This window comes from Haliotis rubra, unplaced genomic scaffold (genome assembly GCF_003918875.1).
Source record: "Haliotis rubra isolate DU_JTF1 unplaced genomic scaffold, ASM391887v1 Scf88, whole genome shotgun sequence".
NCBI lineage: Eukaryota > Metazoa > Mollusca > Gastropoda > Lepetellida > Haliotidae > Haliotis > Haliotis rubra.
This window is the reverse complement of record NW_025767612.1, coordinates 1,330,099-1,351,453: the sequence shown is the minus strand read 5'-3', so window position 1 is coordinate 1,351,453 and position 21,355 is coordinate 1,330,099.

Here is a 21,355-nt window from a genome sequence, read left to right as displayed (position 1 = left end):
TACGTTACATCAGGTACCCCACAACAATTTGGTAAGTTATCAGTCTAGATAAAAGCTAGCGTTATACGCTTTGTTTACAATGTCGTACATGGGTGAATGTTACGTTATGTGTACAGTAAACATGTTGAGACCTTGTAATTACGTAACGCCTACTGAAGAATAGTTTTATACAGAATAATCAAGTACCGTAATTATGAATTAGTACCAAGAATTTTGTAAGTGATATATTGTTGTCAGTGAGAAACTATTTTTAACATGGTACTTAGATATTAGGCAATTCTGTATGAACTTCTTCCTAAATAGTTATCATAGTTCTTAATTTGATGTTATTGTGACATCACTGTTACATCAGCGTTATGGTTTTAGTTAGCACATGTATTTGGTTGAAAACAGCTATGGCAGTATGATGTATCTATAGATATTGGGACATGCCCTAGAGTAAGAGATTGGAATTATCATACAGCCATATGATATAAACTCTGTGATTATTGTACTAATGTTCATTGGACCAAAAGAGATAATTATATAATGTGTATCTACTGTACTTATTGAACCAAGGGAGGTATCTCCATAGGACTTCTGTATTGAAGGGTAATCCCACGCTATCTTGTTTACACATTGTGCTGTCTTATTTGCTTGTTATTGTCAGATGCCTTCTTCATCTACGCCATTTTGTGTGGGGATTAAAACGTCATGCGATAGACTAAAGCAACTTTGACTGATTATTTCAGTCATCTTTTCCCGTGGGTGCAACACTAACAGACCAATATGTGTGCTGAGTATTGTAGATTTAGGTATGTATAGCGTCTACTCTGGGCATAAACTACATAACGTCAAGGCCAGAAAACACGTGTTTCGATCTCCACATGGGTCAGATTTCTGTTCACGCAATAACGTGATTTACTTATAACGTTGAATGTAAAAACGATGTTGATGTTGAACTACGCCTACAGTGTACAAGCACAGAGACATCACTGCCTACAAGAAAAGAAACAAAAACGTTTAAAATTTATGGTCGTTCTGTAATGAAGCCATGATACTTGTCCAAGAGACAAAACATCGGCCACCCTTGACAGAAAAATCCATTGGTTTCACTATGCTAGAAGTGATGTTTATGGAGGTGATGACGTAAGGATTGAAACCACACACAGCAAAAATAACTTAGTTTCCGTTCTTGCGGAAACCTAATCGATACTGGGTAAAGTAGGCTTCCGCTAGGTTTCAGTATCCGGAAACAGACAATGCGAGTTTCCGCATAGTTTACAAAACTGAAACTAACAAATCTAGGTTTCCGTCAAGTTTCTACAACTGAAACTATCATTATACATTTCCATTTAGTTTCAGTTCGCTGAAACATCCATAGCAAAATGACTTAGTTTCCGCTATTGCGGAAACCTATTGGATACTGGGTAATGTAGGTTTCCGCTAGGTTTCAGCTTAGATAACATGGCAAACTTAGCTTTGTGCTGTTCCATTGGGGTACCATATTTACTTACTGTTTCATTTGCAAGATAATTTCTATATACAGAATCCAGCTAGGGTCCATGCAGGAAGCAAAAGTACTGTACGTTCCCGTAGTCTTATGTGTGTAGCATACTTTCTTGTAATAGGTGTAATATGTGTGTAGCATACATTCTTGTAATGTGTGTAGTATGTGTGTAGCATACATTCTTGTAATAGGTGTAGTATGTGTGTAGCATACTTTCTTGTAATGTGTGTAGCATGTGTGTAGCATACATTCTTGTAATAGGTGTAGTATGTGTGTAGCATATATTCTTGTAATAGGTGTAGCATGTGTGTAGCATACATTCTTGTAATAGGTGTAGTATGTGTGTAGCATACATTCTTGTAATAGGTGTAGTATGTGTGCAGAAGATACATGTAAGTTGCCTGTGTATGAATAATTCATATTACCTTATAAATAAGTTTATGCAAATGCCAACTTGTAAATATCCGTGTGTGTATGCATGTATATGGACAATTCTGTATTGTTGGATGAAACATTTATGTATATAACGGCGAGCCTATACGTTTGGAAGTGAACGTATAGATTGTGTAGATATTTAGTCAACCAGCTTGTAATTGCTTACCTGAAGATTCTCCGTTGTCCCTAGTTTTTGGGTTGTTCCTCCCATAAAGGCGCATCTTGTCTTTTTGTTTCTTTTATTAAGCCATATCATGGTTATGGCTTACTTTATTTTCCTTTCTATTTTCTTTTCATTGTTTCACTCAAAATCATGTTACACAGTGTCAGTTGACCTATACCTACATCAAATTACAACAAACGTATTTACATGTATTAGTTACTTTAGTTCAGTTTGTGTGTGTCTACCTCCATGTAATCCCCCACTGGAACCCACTGTCCTACCTGATACGACTATGTGTGTGATATTTGATTATGGCTGATATTGAGCAGTACAGACAGGCAGTGGGTTCCTTTGCTGCAAAACTACAGTCAAAATCTGCAGTCCGATTTATGAAATCCATACACAGTTTTAAGTTCTTGTGTCTCTACAGCACCCAAGTATCTGTAATTGCCTCTCTCATCCTTCTCTGCTGTGGCGATATCCATCCGAATCCTGGGCCGAAATATTTCAGAGACCTTAACATAATACATTTGAACGTGCGCAGTTTGAAAGACATAACTGATTTACTTGACGCAGAATTTCGATCTTATGACGTTATATGTCTTACTGAAACCTGGTTGAATGCAGACATTCGTAGTGTTGATATAGCAATACCTGGATATCACCTACCATTCAGGAAAGATAGGCAAACGCGTGGTGGCGGTGTCACGATCTATGTCAAAAGCAACTTACACGCCAAGCATATGGACAACCTTGACACCCCCGGGCTCGAGGCGGTGTGGATACAGATAAAGTGTAAACATCGTTGTTACCTAATCGGATCCGTCTATCGAGCAGATAAGAGCGCGGGGTACTGGGATCTGATTGAGTAATCTGTCGGTAACGCCGTCGACCTGAACATGTATACTATCGTTGTCGGCGACTTGAATATAGACGTCCTTCGGGAAAATCGAACTAAAATAGATAGCCTTCAATCGATGTATGACCTTAAACAGATTATATCCGAACCAACTAGAATTACACCACATTCAAGTACCCTGATAGATCTGATTTGTTTCGAATATTAAAGCTGTAAACGACTCGGGAGTCCTTGACCCTATCTGCAGTGACCATTGTCCGATATTTGTGACCATCAAACAACCAATTCCCCTTCTTATAAATTATAAGAGGAAAGTTTATTACTATTCGTTCGTTGATGCTGTAAGCATGAACAAGAGTGTCGATGATATTGACGGTGATATTTTATTTTCTTCCAATAATATAGATAAGATTGCAACCGATTTAACATCCACAATAATGAAAATCTGCGATCAACATATACCAAATAAGACTGTCACTATTAGACCTGCAGATCCGCTCTGGATGACGAGCCAAATACGTTCTTTGATTCGGAAACGTAATCGCCTACATAAAATTGCAAAGAAATGTAACCATCCAACGAAGTGGGCTAACTTCAGATCAGCAAGAAATAAAGTTACTTCCGCTATTAGAACTGCTAAACAAATTTTCGTTTCTAAAATTGAAGACTCTGTTAACACCTCGATCGGTACGAAAACGTGGTGGCGTCTGACGAAAGGGTTCATAAAATCACGTAACAATGACAATCAATTTGGGACAATTATCTTTAACGATACAATCTATAATGACCCTGAAGAAATCGCTAATGTCTTAAACAATTACTTTATCGCTCAGTCGACTATTGCTGATCCAAATCGAGATTTGCCCGATACCGAGTTTCCTTGCAGCCCAAAATTAACTAACATCACTCGAACCCGCGATGACGTCAGAGATATTTTAATGTCACTGGACACATCAGAAGCGACCGGTCCGGATGGGATAGGAAATAAAATACTTAGATATACCGCAAATAGTCTAACATCCATACTTACGAAATTATTCAATTTGTCCCTTAGCCTGTCAATTTTTCCCAGTCCATGGAAAGAAGCATCGGTAATACCTATTCACAAGAAAGATAGCGTACATGACTGTTCTAACTACCGCCCTGTCGCACTCACATCTTGTTTATCGAAAGACTTTGAGAAATGTGTATTTAAATATGTATTCAATTTCCTAAGAGATAACGACTTAATGACAAATTTACAATCAGGATTCATGCCAGGTGACTCCACAACAAATCAATTAACCTTTTTGTACAACTTTATAGCCAAAGCTCTTGACGAAGGAAAAGAGGTTAGAGCAGTCTTCTGCGACATAAGTAAAGCCTTTGATAAGGTCTGGCATAGAGGAATTATTTATAAACTGAAAACCTATGGTATCCAAGGCGAACTAATACAATGGTTTGAAAGTTATTTAGAAAATAGAGTACAACAGGTCGCAATTAACGGCTATAAATCTGACAAGAAAACTGTACTAGCTGGAGTACCTCAGGGCTCTGTCCTTGGACCACTTCTTTTTCTGATATACATCAATGATATTGTATGTGATGTTGACAGTAACATTCGTCTCTTTGCGGATGACGCCTCATTATATGTTATCATAGACGATCCATCAGTTGCTGCTACCTGTCTTAACAAAGATCTAGATAGAATTTCACAATGGGCCCGTAAGTGGCAGGTTACATTTCATCCAAATAAAACCGAAACTACTCAGTTCTCACGTAAAACGAAACCGTCTCTAAAACCGAACCTATTCATGAACGGAACAATCATAAAAGAAGTCAAAAGTCATAAACATTTAGGATTAACACTCCAAAGCGATTGTACGTGGAATGATCACACTAATGATATTGTACGTAAAGTTCGCCCTATGATCAGTTGTCTGAGGAGTTTTAAATACCGATTATCACGTAAAACGTTGGATATTATGTATAAATCCTATATCTTGCCAATATTTGACTATTGTTCGCATATTTGGGATAACTGTACTTCTGAGCAATCGCGTACATTAGAAAATTTACATCTTGATGCTCTGAGAAATATATGCGGTGCCGTCCGTGGCACAAGTCATAACAAACTTTATAATGAACCCAAATCTCAGTCCATGCAAGATAGAAGGAATTGCCAGAAGTTAACTTGTTTCTATAAGATGTACAACAACCAATTTTCCAAAATATCTATGTGACCTGATTCCAAACTCCGTCTCCGGAACTACAAACTACAGCTTGAGGAATAACTCTGAAATACAAGGAATTTACAGTCGCACTGCCTCTTATGCTAAATCCTTTTTACCTGCCACAATAAATGTATGGAATGCCCTACCAAATTCCAAAGCGTCATGTAATCTCACAGAATTTAAAAACCTTATTACAAAAACTGAAAATAAGATTTACTTTGACCTTAATTATGGCACTCGTTTTTGCCAAATCGTTCACTGCCGCCTCAGGCTCGGATGTAGCTACCTAAACGCCGATAAGTGTAACAGACATTTAACAGACAGCCCTTGTTGTTCTTGTGGACATCATAGTGAAAACGCCCTACACTATTTGATCACTTGCCGTAACTATACTCGGATAAGACTTAACATGTATTTTTACACTACCGGTTAGAACCTGGATACCATTCTTAAGGGAAACAAAGAACTTACTCCCTGTGTAAACCAGAACATAGTTGAATCCGTCCACGATTATATAACCAAGGCACAACGCTTTAAATTTTCTCAGGAAAATAATTAAATTTACTCAACAACCTTCTCATGATTGATTTATATTTCTACAATGGCTTATGAGACACAGACAACTGTAACTCTCTAACTTATGACTACTTAGAGAATAGTTGTATTTCATGTAATCTGTATATATTTATACATTTTAAAAATATTATATTTATGCAATGATCAGTATCGATGACGTCAAATCCTCCATTTTCATGTTGTATTATATGTTGCATGGGAGCGGTGTTAATATAAGCAGTAATGCTTGTTCACCAATCCCAATTCATCTTCATGAATTAAAATGTTTAAATCATACTTGTCCAAGAGACAAAACATCGGCCACCCTTGACAGAAAAATCCATTGGTTTCACTATGCTAGAAGTGATGTTTATGGAGGTGATGACGTAAGGATTGAAACCACACACAGCAAAAATAATCGATACTCTGTCTGTCTGTCTGTCTGTCTGTCTGTCTGTCTGTCTGTCTGTCTGTCTGTCTGTCTGTCTGTCTGTCTGTCTGTCTGTCTGTCTGTCTGTCTGTCTGTCTGTCTGTCTGTCTGTCTGTCTGTCTGTCTGTCTGTCTGTCTGTCTGTCTGTCTGTCTGTCTGTCTGTCTGCATGCATGTATGTCTTCAGCATTTGAGAACACAACCTCTGTATGAATATGCAAATAATCAATATGTCAAAACCCTACAACATTTTATGCATATGATGAAATGAGGTCCACTAGTGCAGGCATAACTTACTTGATGTGGTATTTATTAAACAGATTTCAAAATGAAATGTTTATTGTATGAAAGGTTATTGATGTCTGGCACAATATCGTTGCCATCCTCATCGTCCCACACAGAGTCTGCATCATCCTGCAAATACAATACATACAATGCTTAGTAAAATTACAAAAACAGCCAAAATAACACATGTATACATATTCAAAAACATGCACAGTGGTACATCTGATCACAATGAAATTATAAAATTACAACGACTAATTTGTAGATGTAACCGAAAGATTTTTTTCACAATCACAAAGGAAAGATCTGTAGTATACATGTATATTGTATCTTCCATTGGACATGTCACTTATTTGATTGATACCAGCAAATAGTAGCCAACCCAGTATTCTGAAGCAAATTGTGGTAATAATAATTACTGTACTCATATTCAAAGTAACATCTACTACCAAATCGCTAATTGAAATCTAAGCATAGGTAAAACGGTACATACATATTTTAAATAGATAGGATAATGTTTAAACACTGAATGTAACACCTGATTATATATGTGATCTTATTCATTTCAAATTGAAATGACCAACTTAACTGAGAAAAGCATACAAAACCTAACATTTTCCATGAATGAAAAATCGTGGGTATTTCATAGTTTTATCAACCCTCTAAGGAAACATTCACAGCAATATAATAACATAAAATATTATTTTTTAATATTACCTTTTCTTTAATTTAAAAACTGTAAAATGTGTAATACAACTTATTCCCTTTCAGTTACAGTTAAATATCTGATATACAATAATTAAATATATTCATTATTGATATATGATGGATAGCAAAGGGACAGATCAAACTGAAGTCGTTAAGTGAAACCTATGAAGTGAAGTATCTTTGACGACTAACCTGATGAGAAACTGCCGTCCATTCCAGACGAATTCCTTGTTTCCTTGAAACACTTGCATGTTTTGAGCTCAATACGAAAATTACTTACATGATGAAGTTTTACGACAAGCAGAAATATTTTCGTATATAGCCTACTCCTGACAGGGTTTTGAAAAATCACCTATTTGCCACTAAAACAAGTTATCATGAGTAGGACTCATGAAGCTCGATGAGGACTTTTAAGTAACGTGAATATGTTTTCAGAGTTATTCACTGTTAATTATCTCTAGGCCTACATGTTGATGCTTGACACTGAGGAGGAGCAATTAGTGCCCATAATGCGATGAAAAGACCCTTAAGCCCATACAAGCCCACTGTTGTCACTTTGGGTACTCACATTCAATCTGCTCATTTCCACCTTTCACGGTCGCCTTTGATGTTGGCAATGTAAACAAATAAACAAATGGCGACCGGATCACGTCCACCGAGACTATCTAAATCATTATAAAACCACACAGCTGACATTTTATGTGTATAGTGTATGTTTATTTTGTTGTATAACGCGGAAAGACATGGTTAAACTGTAATGTTAGATTTACATTAAAAAAAACAAGAACAAAGTGTTTTCCCGTGAGTCTTTGCGAGACGCCATTTTCATAGCCGCCTCAGTTTCCCTCAAAGCACTGGAAGAGAGAATTCGCGACCTGGAAAAGAAAGATGGAAATGGCTGCATAAACTCGCAGTACCACGACCCTGTCAGGTAAGACCAATTTATTTTGTTGTCAAATAACGTTTAATGAATTATTTACGTTACGTACAGAAATCCAGATTGGTAAACAAGCTAATCTATCGAATTACAGTCACTGGCCATAGGTATTCGTCACTATGCATTATTTCCATAGACTTGCATGTTAATTTGGTGCAGCTAGAAAAATGTCTTGAATTTATTTAATATCTGTTTGATATTGTTCATATTTTGCACATGGGTCATGAATCATCTCAGCTACAAAGACATAATTACCGTTTTATTTTCAATTCAGTATTTCAAGAATGACCACACTTTGATTGATGCGTGTCATGGTTATGGCAACTTTTAACATGGCGGTCTATGGGGAAAGAATACGCAATGTTGTATATATGTTGCTCATGTAACTACAATGCGGAAAATACTTGAAGGAAATTATGTATCAGTGACCAAGATGATTTCCTAACAACCTGCAAAATTTGAAAAACAAATATGGAAAACTGAATTATTGAAAATTACACAGCTACACTAAAACAGCCTGCAAGTCTATGAGAATTTTGCCGAGTGACGTATACTTAAGTCCCATGACTGTATAAACAGTTTTGCTCGAACTATTTTCAAAGGTTGGTGAAGTAAAATAAGTCTATCGAAAAATATACTACAATTTTGAAAAATATAGCAAACAGATTAAATATTAATGGATTTGTTTTATTCATTTAGGCTGTTGTGAGGAAACATGTGCCACGATTACTCCTGGAGGAAAAGATCACCCTCGCATTCTGAAGGTATGTGTTTATGGTACTACGAAACATAGACATAATTTCACTTTGAGTATTTTATTATTACGCTTCCCTAGATACATTTTCACAAAATGAACCAAACTAAGGTTACATTTGCAAATGGATTTGAATAACCGGTAACTTAATCATGATTTCAAATTGGACCAAATAAAGCTTAACTTCACACCTGTGTGAAATTGCAATCAAACTGACCCCTTGATTTTACAATACCGTAATTACTCCAAGGTTATGTCACATGAGATAACTAAACTTCATTCATCAGGATGTTTATGTCAGGCCCTTCACTTACTGATTGCATAACCTGAAGTGATAAATCTGTAGTTTGCCTGTTGGTATAAATGTCGCTGCAATTGTTTTTTTTGTAAAATTCGAATGAATGAATGGGGAAATGCAAAGAAAAGTAACGTGTTATTGTTTATTTTTTTCAGCAAAGCTGAGGATGAGTCTGGAAACTGTATAATGAATGACCAAGGATGGTCAGCAGGAACATGTGAAGGTAATTTGACCTATCTGTAGTGACTTTCATTATAAATAGTAAATAATTTCCAATTAATAGTGTAGAGACAAGGTTTATGGATGTCAACTCCTTTATTATGTGAAAACATGTTTCAGAGTGAATGTTTACCCCTTCGTCAGGTGTAAGCATTCACTCCGAAACGTGTTTTTTCACATAATAAAGACGTAGACATCCGTAAACATTCATGTCTTGTATTATTCACGTCTATATACACCTCAAAGACTTAATGGTGTAAACATACAGTCTCTACTGGGTGAATATACTTGTGCCTTCAACAATACGCCTGACTGACTGACTGAGTTTAGATTTACGCCGCTTTTAGCAATATTCCAGCAACATCACGACGGGGGACACCATAAATTGGCTCAACAATACGAACTGTAAGAGATTGAATATAGCAATTTGATGAACTAGTACCATTATTACCATATAGAAAATGCAATAAATGTTCAGATATATATATAACGTATTACTACCTCTGGTCTGTGGGCATGTAACTCCAGAGCATATTTTGTATAGATTGTGTGTCCTCTTTAGAAAATAAGATATTTCATTCGGTCAATGAAGTGTGATGACTTGCATAATTTGAGCTTTGAGAAAACCAGTGCAAAGTGTGATTGTTCACTTTAGTTCTCTTTTATTCAAACTTCCTTTTGGATTACTCATTTTAAATCATCCTTGGCATTGTCAGTTTCTTGTTGATTGATGTTTGTATAATTTATCAAAATAACCTAGTAATTCGTTATTACCTGCCATTTTCAGAAACTTGCACAACGCCTCAACAGACTTGCATCTATCGATTGGCCAGCTAGACGAAAGAAAAAGGTAGCGACAACACTCACCATAGACATGACATCACCAGTCGTGAGTGATGAAGATGACGTCAATTAGTTGCATTCCGTCCCCTTTGTCTGGGAGTCCAGCAAGCTTAGGGCATACACGACGACACTGGACTTGGAAAGAATCTACACCTCCACTGCTCTCGTCAAGGCCAACATGAGGACGAGGATGAGGCATCCAACCAAAGTAATAGGGATCTCCGCACAGGGATGCCCCTAAGTGGGCTAACTGACCAACTCTTGCAATTTAATTGAATTTATTTTTAATTTCATAATGTAATTTTTATTTTATTTTATTTTTGTATTGCAAGCTGTATGTTGTGTTATTGTATGATGTATATCATAGTGGATGTTTGGCGATAGTTGTGACATAGAGTGTGTGGCTGAATGCCATGGCGTGCAAATAAATGTCCGATGCAGCTATGTTTTATCACTTTGTTAAGTTGTATGTTATTGTTATTTTTCACCATTAGCATGATTTTAGAAATAAATTTCATATCTCAAATGCTATTTCAAGATAATAAGTGAATGAAAGTTAACTGATGAAATATTACTACTTTGTTATAAATGATATATGATTTCTTAAACTGGATTGAGTTATGCCAAAATGTTTTGCCCTGTTCTTTAGTGCTATATTACTAGTTATATGTATGATCTTTATTTGCCTTAAATGCTAATTCATATTCATGTTGAAAAAATAAAACAATGATTCTTATTATATATTCTGTTGTTTTTTAAGTAAACGTCATGATAATAACAATTGCTTATATTGTTTTTGAGAAGAGTTTATGATATGAATAAAGAAGAATGTTTAAATTTGGCTCTTTGAAACGCACCTGAAACCTGTGAACCTGAACCTGAAACAGGTAACTGAAACTATGCGGAAACTATGTCGGATTGTTGGTAACTGAAACTATGCGGAAACTACGTCGGATTGTTGGTAACGGAAACTATGCGGGAACTATGTCGGATTGTTGGTAACTGAAACCTTGCGGAAACCTGATGGATTCAAAGTTAACTGAAACTCAACAGAAACCTGTTGGAGTGTGGGTAACTGAAACCTTGCGGAAACCTGTTGGAACTCAACAGAAACCTGTTGGAGTGTGGGTAACGGAAACCTTGCGGAAACCCTTAGAAAGTGGGTAATTGTAAGTTTCCGTTATTGCGGAAGCTCAGTGTAACAGAACGGAAACTCACTGGATTCTAGGTGGAAACTTAAGTTTCAGTCCACTTTCCATCTGTTTCCAAGTTATATTTGCTGTGACAACTCTTATGAGTTGTGAAACTGTGTTGAGACTCTTTGAAAGACAAAGGTACGAATGTAAAATCGAAGACCCAGGTTGTAGTTTCAGTGCTCACTGAATGATAAGAAAGCGGGAAAGAAATCAGTCCTCACATGTCTGAGAGAGGTCCGCTTATGAGGAGAGCGACAAGTTGCCCAGACATCACCATCATCTTTGCGTAGGTCACATAGGACTTCCGGTCACACACAAGGTTCATCTGAAATACATTCCCTTAAGGCGTAAATGGAGGATAACCATTTCCTACTATCATCACATTCAAACACTTCTGCTTTGTAGAACACATATACAATGGAATAAGTGAAATGTTTTCACAATGACCAGTTGTCTCATGTAAGTTCTCGTGGTGACTGTTATAGATAATTGATTAATAAATAATTGTGAAGTTATACTTGATGATGCTTTTCATGACGTCACTTTAGGTAGTTGTGATTAATAACTATTGTTTCTAAAGTTTCCAAATTTGCTATGGCTAATGAACAGAATTACCTACTGCAAATCCGAAAATTTCTTTTTCATTTTACCAGACCCTGGCTCGGGATAACTGTCATAATATCACACAGGTGAGACTATCATTTTCCTTTAATTGCATATTGACACAAAAGGTAAAATCAGGAATAAAATGTCTCCATAAATTAAAGAACATTTGAAACTCGAAGAATGTGAAAATATAAGAACCATTAAAAAGACATTACTCGTCTCGCAGCTGAAAGAAATCAATTTAATGCATATACATCTGGTCGCGCATTGATATATAACTCAACAGAAAGGTTGATTTCGAGTATAAGTGACAACTCACGTCTTGCACAACTGAAGAGTCGTACACCGTCATGTCGTACACCCATGAGTGACACGCCTCAGTGACGTTCATACGATCGCCAGAATCTACATCTGTCCAATTGGAGATAGAGTACAGGTCACATGACGAGTACTTCCGGTTACCGTGGCCATGTGGAATAGTCCTGTTGATAAGATCGGCGTGAGCAGCGTCTTGGACTGCATAGGAGTCGTTCTTCAATCCGGGAATGCTGCATCTGTGTTAGAAATATACTACCCATCAAAAGTTTAGACTCACTTAAAGCACTCACTATATGTTATGTATATATGGTTACATCGAAAATGAATTTCTCCACTAACTTGGGGAAACCAACTGCAAACTTTATGCAGATGAATTGCACGAAGATCATGCATCAAATGGCTAAAAAGCATGTGCAAATATCGTGCATGTGAACACCTGCGTTTTGGTGCCAAGTTTTGTTAAGAATTCGCCATGTTTCACTGATGTCCTTAATTTACTGAACTTATGACAATAATCTTTTCAACGTTCCAAATTTGGTTTACAATACATCAGTTCATGTGTAAACAGCACCTATAGTTCGTTTGGCTCAAAAGCGGACTGATGAACTGCAATCTAACTAAAAAAAACTAAATAAACTAAAACTAATAAACATAACATACTCAATGAAATGCTGATCATAATCAAAACATCATACCCACTCTGTGAGTTTTTTGCGGAATTTTTGTCCTAAAAATAAAAAAGTTGTTTAACAAACTATCATTAAAATATTGACACAGTTCACTGTTTGTTACTAGGGAGGAGTGCAGAGAAAGGGACAGCCAGGTGTTCAAGAAGCACGTTCACAGACAAAGTTATTTATTCATTAACCTGTGCTGTGCCGTCTCCATCCGTTCTCGAACACCTGGCTGAAAATGGTTTTAAGTTTTCAAAATCAAAAACAAGTTGTATTCACTTTTGTTGTAAATACAAACCACACAAGGATCCAGACCTATCTTTAGATGGTGCTCCCATCAAGGTAGTAGAAGAGGCCAAATTCCTGGGACTCACATTCGACCGTCACTTGACATTCTTACCACACAAAATTATTTGAAAACAAAGTGCTTGATGGCTCTTGACTTGCTCAAAGTCGTTTCAAATACAAAGTGGGGAGGGGATCGTACGACCCTCCTTAACTTGTATAGATCATTGGTTCGCTCTAAAGTAGATTACGGCTGCATTGTATATGGTGGAGGATGCAAAAGCAATTTAGAAAAATTCGATTCTCTCCACCACCAAGGCCTGAGGCTCAGTCTAGTAGACAGTCTATATGTGGAGGCTAACGAACCTTCCCTTGAACAACGCCACATTAAACTTTTACTGCAGTATATCACTAAATTACGTTCAAAAGAGTCCAATCCAGCATACAATTGTGTTTTCAACCCTTTCTATGAAAACCTGTTTCCTAATCTGCGAAGCCTGGTTCCACCATTGGGAATTCAACCACACATATCAGCAGCTAAAATTGATCTCAATATAATAGCACCATACCGACTTCTGTCTTCGCCACCGTGCCAGATGATGAAACCACAGGTCGATCTTACCCTCATCAACCTCAAAAAGTCAAAAACAAATCCTTTGGTGTTCCAACAGGAATACAACTAGTTACGTTCTAAGTATAACACCCATATATCAATTTTCACAGACGGATCCAAGGATGATGGCCAATTTGCCAGTGATACAGTCATTGGATCCAAGACTGTCTCTTCTAGAATTCCAGACATTAGTTCCATTTTCATTGCTGAGGCCAAAGCTATCTTCACAGCTTTGACCTATATTAAATAATAGAACCATTCCCAAAAAACTTCATCGTTTTCACAGATTCATTATCCTGCCTTCAAGCCCTTCAAAATGTTACTTCAAGTCACCCGATCATCCTACACAGTTTAGAACTTTACAACGATCTTTCTACTGGCCAATGTGACATCGTCCTCTGCTGGTTGCCGGGTCACTTCGGCATAGCAGGTCAACACAAAGGCCTATGCTGAAGCTAAACCAACTCTTGACGAGCCATTATCTACACTGCTGATCCGGTACAGTGATTTCAAAATCACTATTAAAAGCCATACTCGTGACCTCATGCAAAAAAGGTGGGACACCCAAGTAGGAAGAAGTAAACTTCATGAATTGAAGCCAATATGAGTTTACCCACTTGGGTTGTCAGTCAAGATGTGATGAGGTCAATTTACAATGATGTCGTATTTCTGTTTTAAATAATCATGTAATGAATATATATGCTCTTAAAATAAAACTCATTTGGACTTTATACTTAAAATGTTTACGAATGCAGACTTGTCCTCGTCACTATATGACTGGAATAATGCCGATGTGACGTAAAGCCCAACTCAACTCAACTCACAAAGTTTATATTGCACTGTGGGTGAAATTCTGGAAAAGAATAAAGGAACTCTTGTACTTTTAGATGTTCTTTTATTTGTTTCCATGAGTATATTTACCTGTGTTGGGGACATCAAAGAGAAACTAAACCAAATAGATTTACCGATGCTGAGGGACATCAGTGAGAAACAGAACCAGATAGTTTTACCTGTGTTGAGGGACATCAGTGAGAAACAGAACCAGATATTTTTACCTGTGTTGAGGGACATCAAGTAGAAACAAAACAGAAAAGACTTACCTCTGTTGAGGGACATCAAAGAGGAAACAGAACCTGATATATTTACCTGTGTTGAGGGACTTCAAATGGCCAGAGAACTTGATGTGTTGCGATTTATTTACCTGTGTTGAGGGACATCAAAGAAAAAGAGAACCAGCAGCATACCAACAGCAGCGTTCAGAACCGCCGGGAGAGAAAGGAGAATGTAAAGGCGTCTCTGGTAGGGACCAAACTCGCCAACAGTCACCAACAGCTCGTCAAACTTCATGACTGCCTCAGCTGAACAGTAGATCACAAAACAATGCACGAATTGTGGTCTGCTTCTAACACTGATCTGTGCAAACCGATTTCAGGGTAAACCTCTGGGTTCCAGCTGGTAATCACTTTCAGGTATTTCGAGATCGGTAAACACGCATGAAAACATTTAAATTCAATACTCGAGATCAGCCTGTCTGTACCAACTAAATAATGCTGAATATGATATGTCCAGGATTTGTGTCTTCAGTCAGATTCAATTTATATTCAACACTACCCTTTGGCATCAGCGAGAACATTCAGCGGAAATGGTCATAACTGCAAATTTAATCAGTCCAACAAGCGTGATTATAATTAACATATCTCTGTACAATGACAACAGAATACAGTAAAACTGTCAAAACAAACGAAAATATTGTGAACTTTGACCAGGAGTGGATGCTAGCATATATGATCGACTGACACATTTTTTTCCTATTTTAGGGCAATTATTCATAGTCTGTCAGCAATTGTAATGGCAGGTAGAACGGGGTAATCCCATCAAATGCCCTAGGGTAAGAATTTTACAAAATCGCTACTATATGAGATGCATTGAAGATAATTGGTGTTATCCAAATCTAAATTACTTCAAAAGTTAAAAACTGAAAAAGTTGAAAAAGTTATAGTTTTTGCAACAAAACCATCTACCGAAAGTGCACCTTTCACTCTCTGTTTTATTTTTGTTTATCACCACACTTGGCGATATTCTAGCTAAATATCGTCGGTTTGTAAATACTCGTGTCTGGACTAGAAAATCACGTGATCAATATCATGAGCATCGATCTACACAATTGGGATACGATGACACGTGTCCACCAAGTCAGTGACCCTGACCACCCGTTAGTCAGCGTGGCATCGTCCAAAATGCGAAATGCGAAGATATAAGGGATTGCCTGTCATTGTTAAACAGGTCGTCCGAGGTCACCCGAGGTTGTCCTGATGCCCAGGTGAGTCACTGATCATGATGCTGACTGGCATCTGGTGATTACGTGGAATAATTAAACTGGCGTTATTAGAGTTGGGCTGTGTTCCTTTTCAAGACTGATTTTATTGGGATACTAGAACTATCATTAAGTAATTATATCATTATATAAATAATAATAGAATAAGTAACTTAAATAAAAAAAGAATATGATAACTCATTCTTTCACACATTCATACCATTCCATACATACCCAATAAGTGATTAAATCATGTTTTTGCATTGTTTAAGTTTCATTCATTCTAGATTACTCATGAGTACCTGTTGAAAATTTAAGATCATCCGATTTGTATCCCCCTTGTGGTGAAATGATCCCGGCCAAGCATGTTCTGCTTGTCTGTATCGATTTTTCCATCACTACGGATCAATATGTCAGTGTAAAACCATGAAGGACATATTTCTCCAGGTCAGTTATCATTCAACAAGTTTTTTAAAAGAAACTGAATTGTTTGAAGGTGAATGTGTTCATTAACCAAAATAAACACCCAGTCTCCCATTAACGAAAGTCAGTTATACCCCTCGATAGCGGGGTACTGGTATTTTGGAATAAAACGTTGTCCAATCAGGTTACAAGGTTTGACATGTAAGGTAAGTAATTATATACACAAAGAACTTAGTTAACCACACCCTGACATATCTCACGATTGAATGAGCCCCTATCTTAATCCCTTTGGGACATAACTGGTCGTTGTGTGCAACAAAGGGATCCTCCTGTACAGAAAGCTGGAAGCTGCTTCACACGATGAATGGCGTATTCAACCGACATTATTCAGATCATGTTTAAGCTGATGTTCATGTCTGCACAGCGCTCAGTACCACAACTAATATTTTCACAGTGTTGTCACGTATTTCATTAACGTTTCTGTTTCAGGCTTTTAGACAGTCAGTCAGACAGACAGACAGTATTTATTCAGTAAAGAGGCTTTCGCCCATAATGCAATCAGACTGACATTGTCTTTTAATGGGTGCGCAAAACAACTTTGCAGCTCTATGTCCTGGAGTTTATAAAGTTCTGTACACGGTATAAGTATAGGCCATTGTATATAACGGCATCATTTTTGCTTTGCAAAAGCTTTACGACAGAGTAATGAGTAAGTGGTTCTTTAGTGCACTTTGTTATATATTTCGTTCTAAGTATACCATAGGCATTACAGATAAATAGTACATGATATTCATTTTCTATATAATGCTGGTGTCTGGTTGTACAAAAAGGGCATAGTCTTTCGTTATATTCAATTCCATTATACCTGCCACATTCAACCGCAGTATTAAAACAAATACTGCATCTAAACCTTGATATAGCAATTCTTAAATGCATAGGGATATCACAACACACAAATATCTTTCAACATTTAACAAAGTTTTGAACTCCTTGTAAAATATACATTTAGGAGATTCACTAACTGAAGAGAGCCAAGACTGTTTTAACTTATCACCTAGCCTTAGCTTGAATAGATACACAAAGTATTCCACATTTCCGATTTCTTGGCTTAGCCAAGCATAACCAAATCCATATTGAAACAGTATGTGTCTAACTTTAGTTACCCAGGTATTATAACCTAACATATCTAATGATGTTAACATTAAATAACATTGATGTAGGAGTCTATTTTGTGCCATATGTATAAGTCTACACCAGAATTTGATCACTCTTGAATGTACAAATGCTGAACCATACTATTTAATGTAGTTTTTTCACCCTTAGGTATTGTTTACAAAATTTAATTTGCACAGCCTCTATTTTGGAATGACATGTTCCCCAATTTCAGAGCCATAACAAAGAATAGGCACAATCACTGAATCAAAAATATTAAGTTGATCAGTGCAAATGTTACCAATTTTCCTCCGGAAACCATTTAAAGACATTATAGCTTTAGAGGCCTGAGATTCAAGACATGTCTTGGGGCTGAAAACTAATCCCAAATTCCTATAAAAAGAAACCGTTTCAACAGGGGAACCATTATAGAACCATTTCTCATAATGACAAAGAGTCTCCCCCCCACACACACACACACCCAATTTCTACAGACAATAATCTTGGTTTTGTTAAAGTTAACTTTCATCCCTGTACTATTACAAAAACTTTCTAAAACATTTCATTTCTTTTAAAGCAAATTACACGTCTCAGATAGTGCCGAAATGTCATCTGCAAACGTAAGTGCACATAGATTCGAGAAAAATTGATAAATGAAGATTCCTTGACTTACCTCCAATTTCTAATTTCTTATAAAGATTATCAATAAATATAAGAAACATCCGTGGGCTTAGAATACATCCCTGCCTTGTACCTACAGAACATTTAAAACAATATGAAAGGCCATGTTTAGTTCTGACACATTCTGATAGATTGGAATACATTGATGCAATAATATTATAAAACTTGCCCTATACTCCAGCCCTATGTAAAGAGGATAAAAGAACATCATGTCTAATTGTATCGAATGCCTTTGAAAAATCTACGAAGAGACAGTAGAATCATCCCTTCTTTTTGCAGCAATACTTTTGAATGACAGCCTGGAGAACAAACATTTGATCCACAGGAGAGTAACCAGCTCTAAAACCTGCCTGGTCCTCATTTAATATGTTATTTTCGTCACACCAAATTTGTAGCCTTTTGTTAAGAACTGAGGTAAAAATCTTACAGAGTGTGTCAATGAGTGAAATGCCTCTGTAATTGTTTGTGTCATGTTTACTTCCTGATTTATGTAAAGGGTGTATGATGCTCTTGCCCCAGCTGTTTGGAAAGTGTCCTGTATTCAAAATATTATTACAAAGAAATATAAGTGGTTTGATAATCTTATGGTTTGTTGCTTTAAGAAACTCTGTGGCAAGCCCATCTGGTCCAGGTGCCTCGTTATTTGGCAAGTTTGAACTACTTACTAATATTTCCTGTTCTGTTATTGGTCTGTTTAGTATACATGAAGAGTCCATGTTGGAAGTACTGCAGTGGGAGGTGTAGTCTGTTTAGTGTACATGAGGAGTCCATGTTGGAAGTACTGCAGTGGGAGGTGTAGTCTGTTTAGTGTACATGAGGAGTCCATGTTGGAAGTACTGCAGTGGGAGATGTAGTCTGTTTAGTGTACATGAGGAGTCCATGTTGGAAGTACTGCAGTGGGAGGTGTAGTCTGTTTAGTGTACATGAGGAGTCCATGTTGGAAGTACTGCAGTGGGAGGTGTAGTCTGTTTGAGTATCTGCACTGAGGAGTTCTACAAAGTGTGTTACCCGCTGTTCATCTGTGATTTGGTTAGATAAACCCTGTGAACTCCGGTTTTCCCTAAGTATTTTCCAAAATAATTTAGGGACCTTTCTTGCCTCTACTAGTCTATCTTTCTGTTTCCCAAAGTACTCATTTCTGTTCTTTAAAAACGTTTTCTTGAAGATGAATCGTAAATTTCTGAACAGAGAAATGGCCATTTTGTAGTCTCTATGTGACCTTAATGCTGTGTATTTCTGTTGTGTAATGTTGTCCAGTTCATTGTCCTACCAGGGTGGGTGGGTAATATTTCTTTGTTTCATAACCCCAGAGTACAGTCTCTTAGTGTGTTTGCAGTTTGGTAGATCAGGTTTACTAAATATTGTATAGCCCTGTCAGTGTTACTATTTATCATGTTGATAAGAGTTGGATAACATTATTATCGGTGTTGGTGAAGTTTTAATGAAATTATTGTCAGTGTCCTTACTCCATAAAAACTTAATAAATCATTTAGTCGTTTCTGTGTTTACTGTGTTAGGTTCATCAGGGATGTTGTGTGTATGATAGGATATAGATTTCTTGTCAGAGCTTTGTTTATGTCTGTTGATGTCAAATGGACAGTGTAGTGGAAAGTGACAGGACATGTCAAGTGTACCTACTCCAAAATCTGTGATATGAGGAAAAAGACAAGATGAAGCAATCATATAGTCAACAACACTGCACCCGTTATGGGTAATACAAGTATTTTCACCATTTTTATCCTTAAACATCCTGCCATTAACTCATTAAGGCCGAGAGACGCATATATGGGGCAAAATAATCAGCTCCTCACAGCGAGTGACGTGTTTATGGGTCAGGTAATTAGCAGTTTCTCACAGCGAGAGCCACATATATTCGTCAACAGAAAGCACCTCTTATTCAGCGAAAGACGCAAATGTGTGTCGTACTTTTAAAATCGCACTGTACCTATTATTTCAACCATTTTAGTAGTACTGAGCAAATATTAGCTTTTCTTACGAGAGATGCTACCTTTAGTGTCAATTAGAAGAAGTATTTAAAGTGTTTTGACAGCAATTGCTAATCATTATCATAGGCTTGTACAGCGTTTGGCAAATGAACACATGTCGGCGAGAAAGGGAATTATGATGTTCTTACAGAGGTAAGTGTCTGGTACTCTTCATTCGGAATGGATACTAAATTTCTTCGTATGCACATTGATTGAATTAGATGTAATGGTTTAGAGGTTACTGAAGATTATATTTTCTTCAACTTCCTAATAAATAGGGAACAATATACGAAATTTCAAGGACATACAAAGAATTCAAACACAATAGAATAGTTTGAATATACTTTTTAGGTATTATTACGGTGTCATGTTTCACATAATGAAACATAATGTATAAACACAAATAATTATACATCCAAGCTCGAATATATCAGGCATAATTTAACTTACTAATTTGAAGCTTACTGAATTGTTACTAGTTATTTTCTAATCTAAAGTTGATAATGTTACCTAATCGAATATAAAGTGATAAGTCGCGCCATTGCATCGAATATATATATACATGTCAGTCAGACAGTCTATGAGAATGAATAAAAGCTGCGTTTCTTTCTTGGTTCAATGTTAAAAAACACTGACACCATAGCAAACAATACCTTGGCACCATAACGAAACAATACCGTGATAATGTGAAAGAAACTCACACCAGTGTACCAGCAAGTCTTTCAAATGGTTGTTTCTTTAATGACAGGGATCGACAGTTCTCATTCAGCCGAATGTCCATGGCCAACGTTTCATGTTTCACTTGCCAGAAGCAACCCACGCTTCTCACAAGAGGTGACTAAGGGGATCAGGTGGTCAGGCATCCAAATGGTGGAGGTCATGATGCCAGTCACGGGATTGTCTGGTCAAGACTCGTTTATT